Consider the following 14,774-nt stretch of genomic DNA (forward strand, 5'->3'; position numbering starts at 1 on the left):
AAATGAATTTTAACGTGATTCGTTTTTTTCTCGCAAGATTAATGCGGCACACGTCACAGCAGATTTTACGTTGCGCTATAAATTAAACCAAAAACAAAACAACAGCGCTGCAGAATTCCACGCCCATGTGTTTTTTGCCAGCCATGGGAGCGCGAGACACCGAAAATGAGTATTTAGAGAATTTATGAATGGAAAGTTTACTTTTAAAAAGTTGCCAGATTATTCCACTGACAAGACCAAAGTTACCAAGCACCCCAGCTGATGTAGTACTCCGCCCCCTCGTTTAAGACAGACAGCGATGGATCATTTCAAAGCGAAGAAAAAGGATGACGTGACGAAGAACAAATTTGCTGAAGCCATTGCTAAATGTACAGTATGGCTACTGCATGCAAGCCTGTCAACATTATCCACAGATCGACTAAAGCTGAAATCATTCGCATTGCATCTAACGACTCCACTACGGATTGCCAGCGATAGCCTCCATTACAAGCTATGTACAGAAATTGTACGTAGTGGAGAAGGCTAAGGTAGAAATAAGAGACTAAGTCGATGAGCCTCTGGTGAATAAAGAGCAGGTAGCCTGTTGAGTAAAATTTATGCCACTGATGCAATTGTTACTTGTTTGGAACTATTTTGTGTGGAAGGTTACCGTGTTCCGTGTCCATATAAATAAAGGGGATGGAGCTCCTCTGTTCTTCTGACAGTGATGGAACGCTGAGACACGTCGAGAGTTCAGAGGTGCAGTGGTAGCGGCCACACTGAAAATAAAACGTCTCCAGTGTTGTGCCTCGAATCAAGTGTAGTCATCCGAAATGATGTCTACAGAAAACCATAGAGAGACTTCCGCACAAGAAGGACCAACAGAATCAATGTCACCTGACTGCTGTGTTCAAAGCAAATTTGAGAAAAACAAAGTATGCAATCATGGCTTAAATCCATGATAGGTTGACTACTCGTTGATCTTAGATGTGCACTTTATAATGTTATATTGCTCTGTTTTGATTCCATAAAAAGAGCTGTTAAAGCAGTTGTTGTGTGACAAAATATGTTTTTCACTGTTGTTGATGGACAGTAATATTGTGTGAGAGATTATGTGTGTGATTATGTGCTCCAAGTGAAAAATGTTCATGTAAAATTGAAAATCGAAATTGTTGTTTCAATAAATGTTTGCATTTCGCACACAGAAAACTGATCCATGATTTCATGTTGATGAGAGCCTTAAAACAGGAAAAATATAGGACAAAAAATATCAAAGGAAATTTAGTAACGATAAAAAATGTGTGAGTAATCGGGAATTATTGCGTTAATTTGAGTTATGACAGCTGTATTTTTCATCGCGATTAAACATTTTAATCGTTTGACAGCACAAATAAATAGTAATGTTGCTCTACTCACTTGACCACCTGTACATGATGAGTGTAGTGTATATTGGCTTGATTATTTCATCCAATTGTGTCTACGAATTAGGGCTGAATGACTTCTGGAAACGAATGTAATTTTATTTTATTTTTTTCAACAAAATTGCAACTGAGATATAATTTGCATTTTTTTTCAAGGTACTTTCGAATTTATTGTTCAATCAATAATGAATATTTACTACAACAAACATTGTCAGATTTATTACACATTACCGGGCAATAAGATAAAGGCAAGATAATTCTGCCACACAAATTTGGTGTAAACTTCAGTACACTGTAAGTCACTAAGACACAACTAAAGTGCAGTAGTGATGTGTCGTTCGCGAACGAACCGTCTCTTAGAGCCTGTACTTTGACGTGAACTACGTGAGCCGGCTCCTAATCGGGAACTACTCTTAATAGGAGCCGACTTTTCTTTCTCCTGTTTTTTCCCCCTTTCGGTTAAAGCTTCGCAAAGATCTGCGATCCCTAGGCTCAAAGGTGCGGATCAAACCGTCGGCAATTCCTAGTGGATCGCAGTGAAGTCCGTAAGGGAGCCTCCACGCCGAATTGACGAGACTTTCCATCACTGGAGAGTTGGTGCGAAGTGGTAATGACCTTCGGGTCAGTAAAATCCCGCGGGACCGCGTCCGGCGGTATACAAATCCACCGCAGTCCTGGCGTTAAGCGCCTAGCAAGGCGGCGGACCGGATCCCCAAGCCGACCATCCACCTTGGGTTATGAAGGAATGCCCACCCTTCAAAATAAAACACAGGGCCCGGCGCACCGTCGTCCACCGCGCTGCCGTGGACCCTGGCCACGGGGTCGAAGTGCGGGGGCGGGGTTGCGACCCGTCCCCCTTCTCCCGATCCCCTTCACCTCAAGAAGTCCGGCGGCGATGGCGCGGGGCGTCGGGGACAGGCTCAGATGAGGGCCCACGTCCCTAGTTCCACAACCACATGTCGGCGGCCGTGGCACGAAGGTCGCTCCCCTTGCGAACTGGTGATGGTGCAGGGGAGAGGCAGCGACCACGGTGGCGGAGCAGGACTCTTTAGTCGTAGCGCTGCTCCCCTCAATCCGAGGAAGGGCCAATAAAAGGCGGCCTAAACACGCCCATCACCGCCACCGATCGGCTGGAGACCCGCCTCCAGCAGATTCATCCTTCATGCGGGCGAAACAAATACAAATACAATAACCGGACTGCTTTCCTGGAAATCGGCGCTTGGAATGTACGAACCCTGATGGACAACGCAAGAGCAAATAGACCGGAGCGCAGGACTGCCCTCATCGCCCTTGAGATTCAGAAGCTCGGCCTGGACATTGTTGCCCTCTCCGAGACCCGTCTCCCTGGTGCCGGGCAGATCGAGGAGCCTCGGCACGGGTACACCTTCTTCTGGAGCGGACGAGCTGTGGAGGAGAGAAGAATTCACGGTGTAGGGTTCTGCATTAAGTCACATCTGGTTAGGGATCACAACATCATCTCCGTAAGAACTTCTGAGAGACTCATGTCCATCACTCTACCTCTATGTCAATCCCAATCCCATTATCAGCGCCTATGCACCTACCCTGGACGCCTCGGAGGAGGCGAAGGAGTCCTTCTATGCCGCGCTGCGTGGCCTGATCCTCCGCGTCAACCCCCGGGATAAGCTCTTGGTTCTGGGGAATTTCAACGCGCGGGTGGGCCGGGACCATCAGCTTTGGGGAGGGATTCTGGGGAAGGAAGGCGTTGGCAACTGCAACGAAAATGGAGAATTACTCTGCGCAGAGACGGAAATGGTAATAACCTACACACTGTTTCGGATGGCCAACAAGCACAAGACCACCTGGCAACATCCAAGATCCGGCCACTGGCACCTGATCGATTACGTCCTTACCCGCATCTGCGACCGAGCGGACGTCATGGTCACGAGGGCAATCCGCTCCATGGATGACGGATGGTCCGATCACAGGCTGGTAGCCTCAAGACTTAGGCTAAAGATCGCGCCTGCGAAAAGAAGGAAGAAGATCCCCAAGAGGATACGTTTCAATGTTGGGCTGCTGAGGAATCCCAAAGTCCTCGAACAGTACCAGACGTCCCTCGCGGACAAACTGGACACTCAACCTCGGACCCTTCCTGCCACTGTCCACTCAGACTGGGAGCACTTGAAAACTGCGCTCACCAAATCCGCGGAAGAGGTCCTCGGTATCCAGAAGAGGAGAAATCCTGATTGGTTTGCCGAAAACCTGGAAGAAATTGAGCCACTGATTTCAAGAAAGAGAGAGGCTCGCATTGCATGGCAGAACTATGTTTCCTCCAAGAGACGTGAATAAGTCTACCGGGCGGCCAAGAGTGAAGCACAGAGAGAGATCCGTAGGATCCAAAATCAATGGTGGGTCAACTTTGCCCACCAAATGCAGAGTTTCGCTGACCGTCACGATACCAGATCCTTCTTCGAAGCAACGAGGAAGATCATCGGCCCGGCTCACAGTCCTCCAATGGCTGTGAAGGCAAAGGATGGCACAATCCTGCAGGAAAAGGAGGATACTCACCAGCGATGGAAGGAGCATTTCATGGAGCTCCTGAACCGTCCGACATGCGCAGCAGACGGCTTCCTCGATCCTGTCCCCCAGCTCCCTGTGCAACACTGGATGACGGAGCTGCCGACTCTCCGGGAGATCTCTGGAGCCCTGAGGAGGATGAAGAAGAACAAAGCTGCTGGAGTTGACGACATCCCCGTAGAACTTTTACAAGCTGGGGGTGCACCTCTCCTCACCCGCCTCCACACCTTCATCCTTCAATGCTGGGTCGAGGAGACGGTGCCTGGAGAACTGAAGGACTCCGTCATCGTCACGATATTCAAGAAGGGCGACAAACTCGACTGTGGAAACTATCGTGGAATTTCTCTGCTGTCAACTGCTGGAAAACTCATCTGTCGTATACTGGCCGACCGACTCACCTGTCTCGCTGAGCGGGTTCTTCCGGAGTCCCAGGCGGGCTTCCGTCCAGGCAGGGGAACCGCGGACATGGTGTTCTGCGCCAGGCAGCTCCTGGAGAAGTGCCGGGAGCAGCGGAGGGAGTTCCACGCCATCTTTTATGATCTGGCCAAAGCGTTTGATTCTGTGCCCCGAACAGCAATCTGGAAAGTGCTGGAACGTCAAGGCTGCCCCCCCCCAAATTCATATCCCTCATCCGGATGTTTCACAACGGCATGAAGGGTTGCGTCTTGACTCAGGGCGAAATGACTCCCCCATTCCCGGTTTGGACCGGTGTCAAACAGGGCTGCACGGTAGCGCCAACGTTGTTCTGCCTCGACATCGCCGCGCTCATCCACCACGTCACCCCTGTCCAAGAGCACGGAATCACTCTACGCTACCAAACTGAAGGGTCACTCTTCAACCTCAGCCGTTTGAGGAGCAAGCAGGGGACCATGGTCACGACCGTCAGCGAACACCAGTACGCTGATGACAATGCTGCGGTCTCCAACTCCTCCGGGGGCCTCCAGTACATCGCGGACGGCTTGGCCGCGGCGTACAGGACCTTTGGCCTCTCCGTCAACACCAAAAAGACAAAGACCCTCCATCTGAACCATCATCCACCCCAAATCACCATAGACGACGAACCCATCGAGCAGGTCTCGGCGTTCCCTTACCTGGGTAGCATTATCCAGCAGGACGCCGGCCTCACGGAGGACCTCACTCACCGTATCCAGGCCGCCCACACAGCCTTTGGACGCCTTGGTCGTCGGGTCTTCAGGAATCACGCCATTTCCACCAACACGAAGATCATGGTATATAAGTCTGTCGTCCTCCCGACCCTTCTCTATGGCGCCGAATGTTGGACCCTCTATCGGAGCAGCATCAAGAGACTCGAGAGGTTCCACCAAGGACGACTCCAATCTCTCCTCAACGTTTCCTGGGAGGAGAGATTGACTAATAATGAGATCCTCACCCGGGCTGGCCTCACGAGTATCGAGGCCATGATCACCTTGGCCCAACTGCGGTGGGCCGGCCACGTGCAGCGGATGAGCGTCTCCCGAAGCAGCTCCTCTACGCGGAGTTGCTGGAGGACACCCGTCCCCGCGGAGCCCCGAAAATGACGATTCAAAGACCAGCTAAAGGGTCATCTTCAGCCGTGCCGGATTCCCCCGGCACAGTGGGCTGACCTGGCCGCGGATCGGGTGGCCTGGCGTGGGGCTGTGCGGGGCGGGGTCCAGGTCTTCGAGACTCGACTCGTCGCTGCAGAGGAGGACCGACGAGCACGGAGGAAGGAGAGGGCCCTGCAACCGCCCGGCCCCCCAACCCACTTCTGTCAATCCTGCGGGCGGGGTTTTCGGGGAAGACTGGGCCTCCACAGTCATCAGAGACACAAGCACCAGGAGCCGTCGCCCTGTCCTGGGGGCCGCATTCCTCGATAACGAGGGCCTTCACCGACCGACCGATTGGTCAAGATCCGTGGTAGAAGAGAGAGGGGAGGGTTACACACACACACACACACAAACACACACACACACACACACACACAAACACACACACACACTCACACAAACACACACACAAACACACACAGAAACACACAAACACACACACACACACACACACATACACACAAAAACACAAAAACACACACACAAACACACAAACACACACACACACATACACACACACACACACTCTCACGCTGCAGTGAAGATAAGGGGGAGGAGTTAGAGACACACACACAGCAGCACATTGTGAGCAGCACACGAACAGGAGAAGACAGGGAGACGAGAGAGCTCGATAGGGGGACACTCAGTACAGAGAAATAACAACACGGTGGAAAGGTGAGAAAATGGATAGGAAATACAGTGATATTAGGACTGATTTCAACTTAATTGGTAGTTCAAAGGCAGCGTGTAGACTGTGCAAGGTTAAAATATCCAATATCAAATTTAAATTTATAATTTGTTGTGTGGTAATCAAAGCTTATTTATGTTGTGTTACTGTAAACAATTAAAAGCTTATAAATATACAAAATCAGAGATTGGAACTGTTAGAAGAATCTATGAGCAAAATTGTATCATGTTTAAAGTTTCGGTTAATTTGGGCATGTCTGGACATGCTCAGCGCAGAGGTGTCGGCCGTTTGGGCGGAGGGCCTTTTTCTTGAGTAATCACGTCAAAGCAAGGGGGGCGAAGGCTAAATTCAATCACAGAGTGGGAATAAACAAATTGGGAACAAAGAGTTGTTGAATACCAAAAGACAGTTTGGGAACAGCTGTCGCGCCCAGGTGGACATTAGTCATCAGCCAAGTCTGTGACTTGTGTATTCGGGTAGATCAGATCACTACCGAGGGGCCGGACCGGGGGGCGCGGTATGCTAATCTCTGGGGCAAAGTCTTTCTTGTATTTTGCAATAAAAGTTCGAACCGGCGGAGAGGGAGCCGAGTGTGATCGCGGAGCAACAACCGTAGTTCGCTCTCAGAGGTCCGCTCCCGCCGATATTGAAGACAATTTTCCTGTGTGCCGAGTCGTTCCTTTAACTTTGTCCGAGAAAATCTCTGACAGAAACTGAGAGCATTGGCTCATTTAGATACCGTTTCTCGCTAAGCGTAAACGGTGAGGAAGCTTTGTCTTCCTGCGGAGGTTGACCACCTCGGCGTGTGTTTGCATCTAACGTTGTATGCGTATATTGCGCGTATCGGTTTTGTGTTAGTGCGTGAGTGTGATTGGTGATCACGCTATTGTGGTAACGTAATCCATATAAACTCCGGCGCGGGCCGTTTTTGTTTTCGGGTAACGACCCAGATCTAGATCGCGATTTTTTCAGGTTGTAAAATACCTGTAAACGCTTCCAGCTGTTGCTAGGCAACATGGCGACACGGAAGTCCTCGTGTTGTTGGCGATTGAGCCGAACACAGCAGACAACAGCACGTCACGATGTAGAAGCGATCATTGAAAACACGCGATTAGCTGAAATTGACTACAGAGGGTCAACGCGATTCGTGAAAAAGTGGAAAAAGAAAAACGGATTCTCGGGAGACGTTAATGATTGCGATGAATTGGAAACGGTGTTGGGCAAATTATCGCTGAAAGACAAAGAAAAGCGGAAAAATAATGAACACGGAAAACAATGGTATAAGTGTAAAATACTAATTGAAAGGGCCAGACGAATAAGGGCGAAAAATGCGAAAGACAGGCGTGATAGGCTGGATGAGGATTTAATTGTAGCGGCTGCTGCCACGCGACCCTCAGCCGCTCCAGCGTCCGCCGTTTCGGGAGAGCTGTACCCGGCCCTCCCCCCGCAGCCGCAAACTATGAGAGAAAATAATCCGGTACCCCCTCCGTCCAGGGGAACGAACCAAACTCTCTTAATACCTCCCGATCAAACTACTAGACATGATTGGAGTAAAGATAATCCTGTACAAGCTTACCCCATGGTTGAGATGCCGGGGGCCGGGGGGGAGGGATCGATACACCTCTACCGGCCATGGACGCCGGCCGAATTTCGAGACATCGCCGCGTCCCTTCCAAAACCAAAAGACGACCCGGACGAGTTCGTAAGAGAACTATCCGATTTAGTCCACAGCCACAGGCTTAACGCGAGTGAACTTTTGAAATTGCTCTCATTAACTACCAGTTCTAAGTTTGGCGCAGTTGTGGGCAACTTTAATGGTAAAAAAGCTGCGGGAGGTTATCTGTGTTATGATGAACTCACACAGGTAGGGGGGGCCCTTGACCAAATTATGGAACGTTGCGCCAAGGCATACCAGCGGACGCAAAACCCCAAAGAAATTGCCACATGCATACAAAAGGCTGACGAAACTACGGACGATTTTTTCCATCGTCTGCGAACAGTGTTCAAAATACACGGCGGTATCCCTGAGACACAGTCAGACTTGTTCAATTCGCATTTAAAACAGCATTTGCTAAACCAAGCACATCCTGATGTTACCCACTATGTTAAAAGACATAATTTGAATTGGCCAACATGTCCGATCGATGAGGTTTTGAATTACGCACGGAATTACAAACGGCTCGAGAACAAGAAAGGGAAGAATGAGAGTCACGTGACCAATATTTATTACGCCGCAAAAAACCCAAACGCACACAGGAAAACCCTGGGTCCTCCTTATAAAGGTAATAAACAAATACGGTCGTTTGCTCCCTTCAATTTAGCCCCTAGCGACCAAAAACGTTTTGTTGAAGGCAGATGTTTTCTTTGTGGGCAAAAGGGTCACATGGTGAAAGAATGTAGACAACAGCGGAAGGACAGGCGTATGCGGGAGCGTGATAGTAGCACGGGGACCTCCTCATCAGATGAGGAGGATTTACAAACAATACGGAATAAAAAAGAGGAGGTAGCTATGACAGCGATAAAGGCCTCTGCGCCTTTGTTTGAATCGCCCGCCTCAAGTGAGGACGAGGGTGACATGTTAGCCGGTAGCAACCATGTTTTCGACATAGAGAACTACCTGCTGAGATGTCAAACCTCGTCCATAACTAAACCGGAAATGACGTTGTTGGTCGAAGGAATCCCGACAGTCTTCCTTGTTGACACAGGTGCCGATATCACTGTTCTCGGTCGTTGGGATCGCGATACTGTAAAGCCAAGTGATGGCAAAATTCACATGAAAGGAGCACATGGCTCCGTGCAGCCCCTGACGTTATCGCAAACAGTAACCATTACTTCCCCCACAGACCCAAATCGGAAGGCACTCGTCGAAACCGCGCTAAATTCTCCCTGTCCACATAATTTATTGGGACGGGATGCTCAAACGCAACTCGAGATTTACACCATCGTAAATCACAAGGGCCAGGTTGAAGCCCGCATGGGGAATAGTCAAGATGATGCTCGCTATTTTTGGACACTCGATTTACCGAACGATGACGTAACTCGGAGTTCTGAATGTCTAGTTCGATTGGCAGGTACCAAATTAAAGCCAGGAGGTAACGTGCAAACGGCGAACAACCTGCACGTGACTATAAGACGTAAGCAGACACCAGGACCAGACCCTGACTACACTAAAGTTTTTCTGGGCCTGCAACCCCAGGGTATTGTTGTTGAGCATGTGTATTGGAAAGATCAGTGGTGTTTCGCCACAGCGCGGGTAGGAAGGGCGGTCAAGCCCCTCCTCTCACAAGGGCAACACATTTTCATACCACTCGGCAAACCAGAGCAATGTGAGTGGAAAAACATTCATAACCTTGCGAGCTCTGTTCCAAACCACCTGTGGAGCCCCTGCCCCGCCAATCCGGGGTGCGAGGAAACACAGGATGGCTGGGTGAGTCAATACATCAATTGGGAAGTGATGACTACTCCGACTGTTCATTTCAGCTGACAAATTGCAGTAACACGTGACGTACTAGCAATAGAGGCACAGAACACAACACAGGATGATTTGAAATTAAGACAAATGTTAGCACCTCACACAGAACAAAAATATTGGACAAATAAGGGAGCGTCGAGTGTGCCGCGAGGTTGAGGTTGGCTTGTCACATGTGTCAACAGGGGGGATGATAGCGACGATAGCACAGGTGCACCAATATTATCATACACATAGGATTATGCAGTTTTCAACCAAAAAAAAAAAAATTTTTGTAGACATGGTGTAATCTGCTTGAACAAAACATAAGGGAAACGATACTTGTCATTGTTTATGTGTTTTCAAAATGGGTTGAACTGTCTTCGAGCGCTCGCGATGATTCCGGAACCGTTGTGAAAGCATTGGGCGAATTGTTGGACACTGATTTGAAGCAACACTGCGTACCACCCGCAATCGACTGGATTTGTGGAGTGCACTAACGGAACTGTCAAAGCCAGGCTCATTTAGAGACAATGAGAGAGACTAAAACACAATTTGATCAGAAAGAGATGCATAGGCACAATGACTTGCCAGGGTGTTCTGCTCCACAGACTCGCCAGGTCCGGAGTGGTGAACAGAATTTCCTCAAGGTGCTGAAAAGACTTCTCTGGGACAGTGAACGCTGGAATGGCCCCTCTCAAGCTATTGCAGCAACAAAAACTGCGGTCAAGGTCGTAGGACGCGACGTCTGGATCCACCAGTCGCGGTGAAAGCTCCTTTGGTTTGAGGTTTAGGGGCCTAGCGACGCCAGTCCCAGGAAGGAAAATCAGCACCCAAACACCAGTGCGCGGACCTTGCGCGCCACCGAAAGACCACAGGAAGGAAGTCACGTGTTGCCTATGCATCATCAGCATCATCGGCACCGGCGTCATCCTCATGGGCCTAAGAGAAGTCACGGTGGGCACACAGGCCCACGAAAGGAGTGACTTGTCTCATGGGATTCTATGTCGGGAGGCAGGAGACAATTGTTGGTATATTTTTCTCTTCCTGTTTTCCTGTCGCTTGTGCGATCCCGCTGGTCAGAGGTTGTGCTGCCAAATTCACGGATGCTATCAAAGTGAAGTGGCGGCTCAGCTGACTGTGGCCATGTCGGAGTACCAACAGGTGCACACGGAGTCTGGCGAAGACTATTTTAACACTGACTTTGGTGATTGATTTACTGGAACCTTACGTAAGCCCGTATGATGACTTCACAGAAAAGCATTGCAGATGTGAGTGTTTGATGTTCTTGGGTTGGCTTACTTTGTATATAGTAGTTAGTTAGTAGTTAGTTTTGTTGGTTTTAATTTTCATTTAATGTGTGTTAGATTAGATTTTGATCTTCATTTAATGTGTAGCCATTGCCCGGGAAGGGTTTTCTGTCCTGATCTTCTTGTTACACTACCATCCCCCTCCCCTCAGGACAGTTTTTCCTCCCACCCGTGCAATTGCATTATCAATGTCACCTGGGCGTTTGACAAAACTTTAATTATGATACAGAGGTGGGAATGTCAGAAGAATCTATGAGCAAAAATGTATCATGTTTAAAGTTTCATTTATTTGGGCGCATCGAAGCGTTTGGGTGCATACCCGGCACCCCCAAATGCCTACACACAAAGGCGCCGGCCATTTGGCCGGCGGGCTGTTGAAGCCCACAATTAGCACGTCAATACAGGTGGGCGACCACAGGGGAGAAGGCGAAACTCGGTCACAAAAGGGGATCGGTAATCCGGGAACAGCGGTTGAGCAACAAAAGACGAGTTGAGAACACCCGTCGCGCCCAGACGACATTGACCATCCGCAAAGTCTACAGCATGCTAATTCGATGTAGACCAGCCAGAAAAGGCGCCAATGTACTGGTGGTTCGAGGTTGAAAAACAGGTAACCAATCACTAGAGGTGCCCGACCGGGGGTGCGGCATGCACATATTGGGGGCAGTGTTTTTCTTGTATTTTGCATATGTTACAATAAAATGTGGAACTCGCGGAGAAGGGACTTTGAGTGTGATCGCGGAGCAACAACCGTCGTTCGCTCTCAGAGGTCCGCTCCCGCCGATATTGAAGACAATTTTCCTGTGTGCCGAGTCGTTCCTTTAACTTTGTCCGAGAAAATCTCTGACAGGAACTTTTTGAGTATTCTCAGACGAACATATATATATAGCATCCTCATCTCGAAAGGCGATGGTCGACGCGTAGGGGGGGATTAGGTCCTGTACTGGACGCATGAGCGCGAGTGGCTGAAGAGCCCTATTCTTGAGTGGCATTCCCGCTGGCATTTCACGCAGGTGAATGTTGAGGATGGTGGGGTGGTGCGTGGAGCAGCTGCGCGGCACTTTCTCGCTGCCCGCTTCTGTGAGGCCCGGTCCTGCTCCTCCGCCGCAGCCTCGGCAACCCCTATGCGGATGGTGTTGCGCCAGGTGGCTCGGTCTGCCGCTGCACTCTCCCATCTGTTGGGATCCACCCGGACCGCCTTTAGGTCACGTTTGTAAGTGTCCTTGTAGCGCAGCAGGGGCCGGCCCACACTCCGGCGTCCCTCAAGCAGCTCGCCATAGAGGATTTCCCGCGGCAGCCGGTGGGGGTCCATGCGGAAGGTATGGCCGATCCAGCGGAGCCTCCTCTTCATCAAGGTGCATTGGATGCTTAGGAGGCTGGCTTGTTGGAGGACCGCGGTGTTTGGAATCCTGTCCTGCCACCTGATGCGCAGCAGCCGCCGGAGGGCACGTAGATGAAAGGTGTTAAGTCGCCGTTCCTGCCTAGCGTAGGTGGTCCATGACTCACTGCCGTAGAGTAAGGTGGAGAGGACGCAGGCCTCGTACACCATAACCTTGGTTTTTGCACTGAGAAGCCTGTTTTCCCAGACGCGTTTCGACAGCTTCGCCATCACACCGGCAGCCTTGGCGATCCTCGAGCTGATCTCGGCGTCGAGTGTTGTTGCACATGTGACGGTTGAGCCTAGATAGGTGAAGGAGTCGACATTTCGCAGCGGCGTGTCCTCGATGGTGATAGAGGGGGCGACGGTGGTTCCCTGGGCTAGTATATTTGTCTTCTTTAGGCTGATCGTGAGCCCGAAGTCCCTGCACGCACGCGAGAGTCTGTTCACCAAGTGCTGGAGTCCTGCCTCACTATGGGAAGTGAGGGCAGCATCGTCTGCAAACAGTAGTTCTCTTACCAGGATGTTGTAGGTTTTAGACTTGGCGCGCAGTCTTGCCATGTTAAAGAGGCTACCATCTTGCCGTGTGTGGAGGTATACCCCTTCTTCGCAGTCGGAGAAGGCATACTGGAGGAGGATGGAAAAGAAGATTCCAAATAGGGTTGGTGCAAGGACGCACCCCTGCTTCACTCCACTGCTGACTGGGAATGGCTGGGAGGTAGCGCCGTTGAAGCGGACTGTGCTTTGCATGTCTTGATGGAAGGAGCGGATAACGGTGAGCAGTTTTGGTGGACAGCCTATCTTCTCCAGTATTTGAAATAGCCCGCTCCGGCTGACCAGGTCGAACGCTTTGGTCAGGTCAACGAAGGCAATGAACAGAGGTCTTTGCTGCTCGCGGCACTTCTCTTGAAGCTGGCGGAGGGAGAATATCATGTCCACTGTGGATCTTTTAGCCCTGAAGCCACACTGCGATTCGGGGTAGACTCGTGAGGCGAGGCGCTGAAGCCGTTTCAGGGCGACGCGGGCGAACACCTTCCCAACGGTGCTGAGCAGAGAGATGCCCCGATAGTTGTTACAGTCGCTGCGGTCCCCCTTGTTTTTGTAGAGGGTGACAATGGAGGCATCTCTCATGTCTTGGGGGATGTGGCCCTTTTCCCAGCAGAGGCTCAGAAGCTGGTGCAGCGGTTGCAGGAGCGTGTGTTTCCCATGCCGCAGTACCTCAGGGGGGATGCCATCCTGGCCTTGTGCTTTGCCATTGTTTAGAGCGTCGATTGCTTTCGCAAGCTCGTCAGGCGAGGGTGCGCTGTCCAGTTCCTCCATGAGGGGAAGGTCAGGCAGGGAGTCAAGGGCTGCTCCTGCGATGGTGTTTTGAGTTGCATATAGCTCTAGGTAGTGCTCGACCCACCTGTCCATTTGCCTGCTTTGGTCTTGGATCGTGTGACCGGTCTTGGACTTGAGAGGGGCGGTTTTGTTGCATGATGGACCCGTTGCCGTTTTGATCCCCTCATACATGCTCCTGGTCCTGCCCTGGTCAGCAGCTGACTGGATCTCCATGCAGAGGTCCTGCCAGTATTTGTTAGCACAACGGCGGGCTGACCGCTGGGCTTTACTCCTGGCAGCACGGAGGGTGTCTCGGGTGTTGGGGCAGGGGTTGTTCTTGTGCTCAAGCATTGCCTTTCTCTTGGCTCCTGTTGCAGGCTCCATTTCTAGCCAGTGCGCCTCGAACCAGTCTGCGTTTTTCCGCACTCTCTTCCCAAAGGCGAGCATTGCGGAGTCGTAGATGGCGTTTCTGAGCTGGTCCCAGAGACGGACGGGGTCTTCTGTGGTGTTGTCATATTTCTCTTTCAGCTTATCTCTGAATGTAGTGGAGAAGCAGTTCACCTTTTCGGGGTCGGCAGTGCCACAGGTGTTTATGCGCGGCTTGTACTTGGTCTTGGCGTGGTGGATTCTGCGAGGCTGCAGCCTCACCTTACTAGCGATTAGGGCGTGGTCGGTGTCGCAGTCTGCGCTGTGGTAGCTCCTCGTGTGGAGGATGGCGTTCAGGCTGGATCTTCTTGTAATTGCTAGGTCCAGCTGGTGCCAATGGTGGGATCTAGGGTGCCTCCAGGACACCTTGTGGCGGTCATTGCCTGCGAAGAAGGTGTTGGTGATACAGAGGCTGTGGTGGCAGCACAGCTCGAGGAGGCGTTGGCCATTCTCGTTCAGTCGGCCAACTCCATGTGGGCCGAGGCAAGAGGGCCAAGCCTGCCAATCGGCCCCCACACGTGCGTTGAAGTCGCAGAGAATCAGGAGGAGTTCGGTCTTGGGGATACGTCTAACTTCATTTTCGAGAGTTTCGTAGAACTCATCCTTGGCTTCTGGGGAGGACGTCAGGGTAGGGGCGTAGGCTGAGATGATGTTGGCATACCCTGCTGTGGTCTTCATGCGCA

The 14,774-nt window shown here is 50.9% G+C and overlaps 1 long non-coding RNA gene across 1 annotated transcript; it reads right to left on the reverse strand.

Annotated features, from left to right (window-relative positions):
* Window positions 1-1,390: 1,390 nt before the first annotated feature.
* LOC127590293 (uncharacterized) lies at window positions 1,391-3,671 on the reverse strand. Its single transcript, XR_007959578.1, has 4 exons — window positions 3,272-3,671; window positions 2,959-3,130; window positions 2,635-2,804; window positions 1,391-2,558 (listed from the first exon to the last, which is right to left on the reverse strand). It is a non-coding gene; the product is annotated as an uncharacterized LOC127590293 (long non-coding RNA).
* Between the last annotated feature and the right edge of the window lie 11,103 nt (window positions 3,672-14,774).

Source organism: Hippocampus zosterae, chromosome 17 (assembly GCF_025434085.1).
Source record: "Hippocampus zosterae strain Florida chromosome 17, ASM2543408v3, whole genome shotgun sequence".
In the NCBI taxonomy this organism is placed as follows: domain Eukaryota; kingdom Metazoa; phylum Chordata; class Actinopteri; order Syngnathiformes; family Syngnathidae; genus Hippocampus; species Hippocampus zosterae.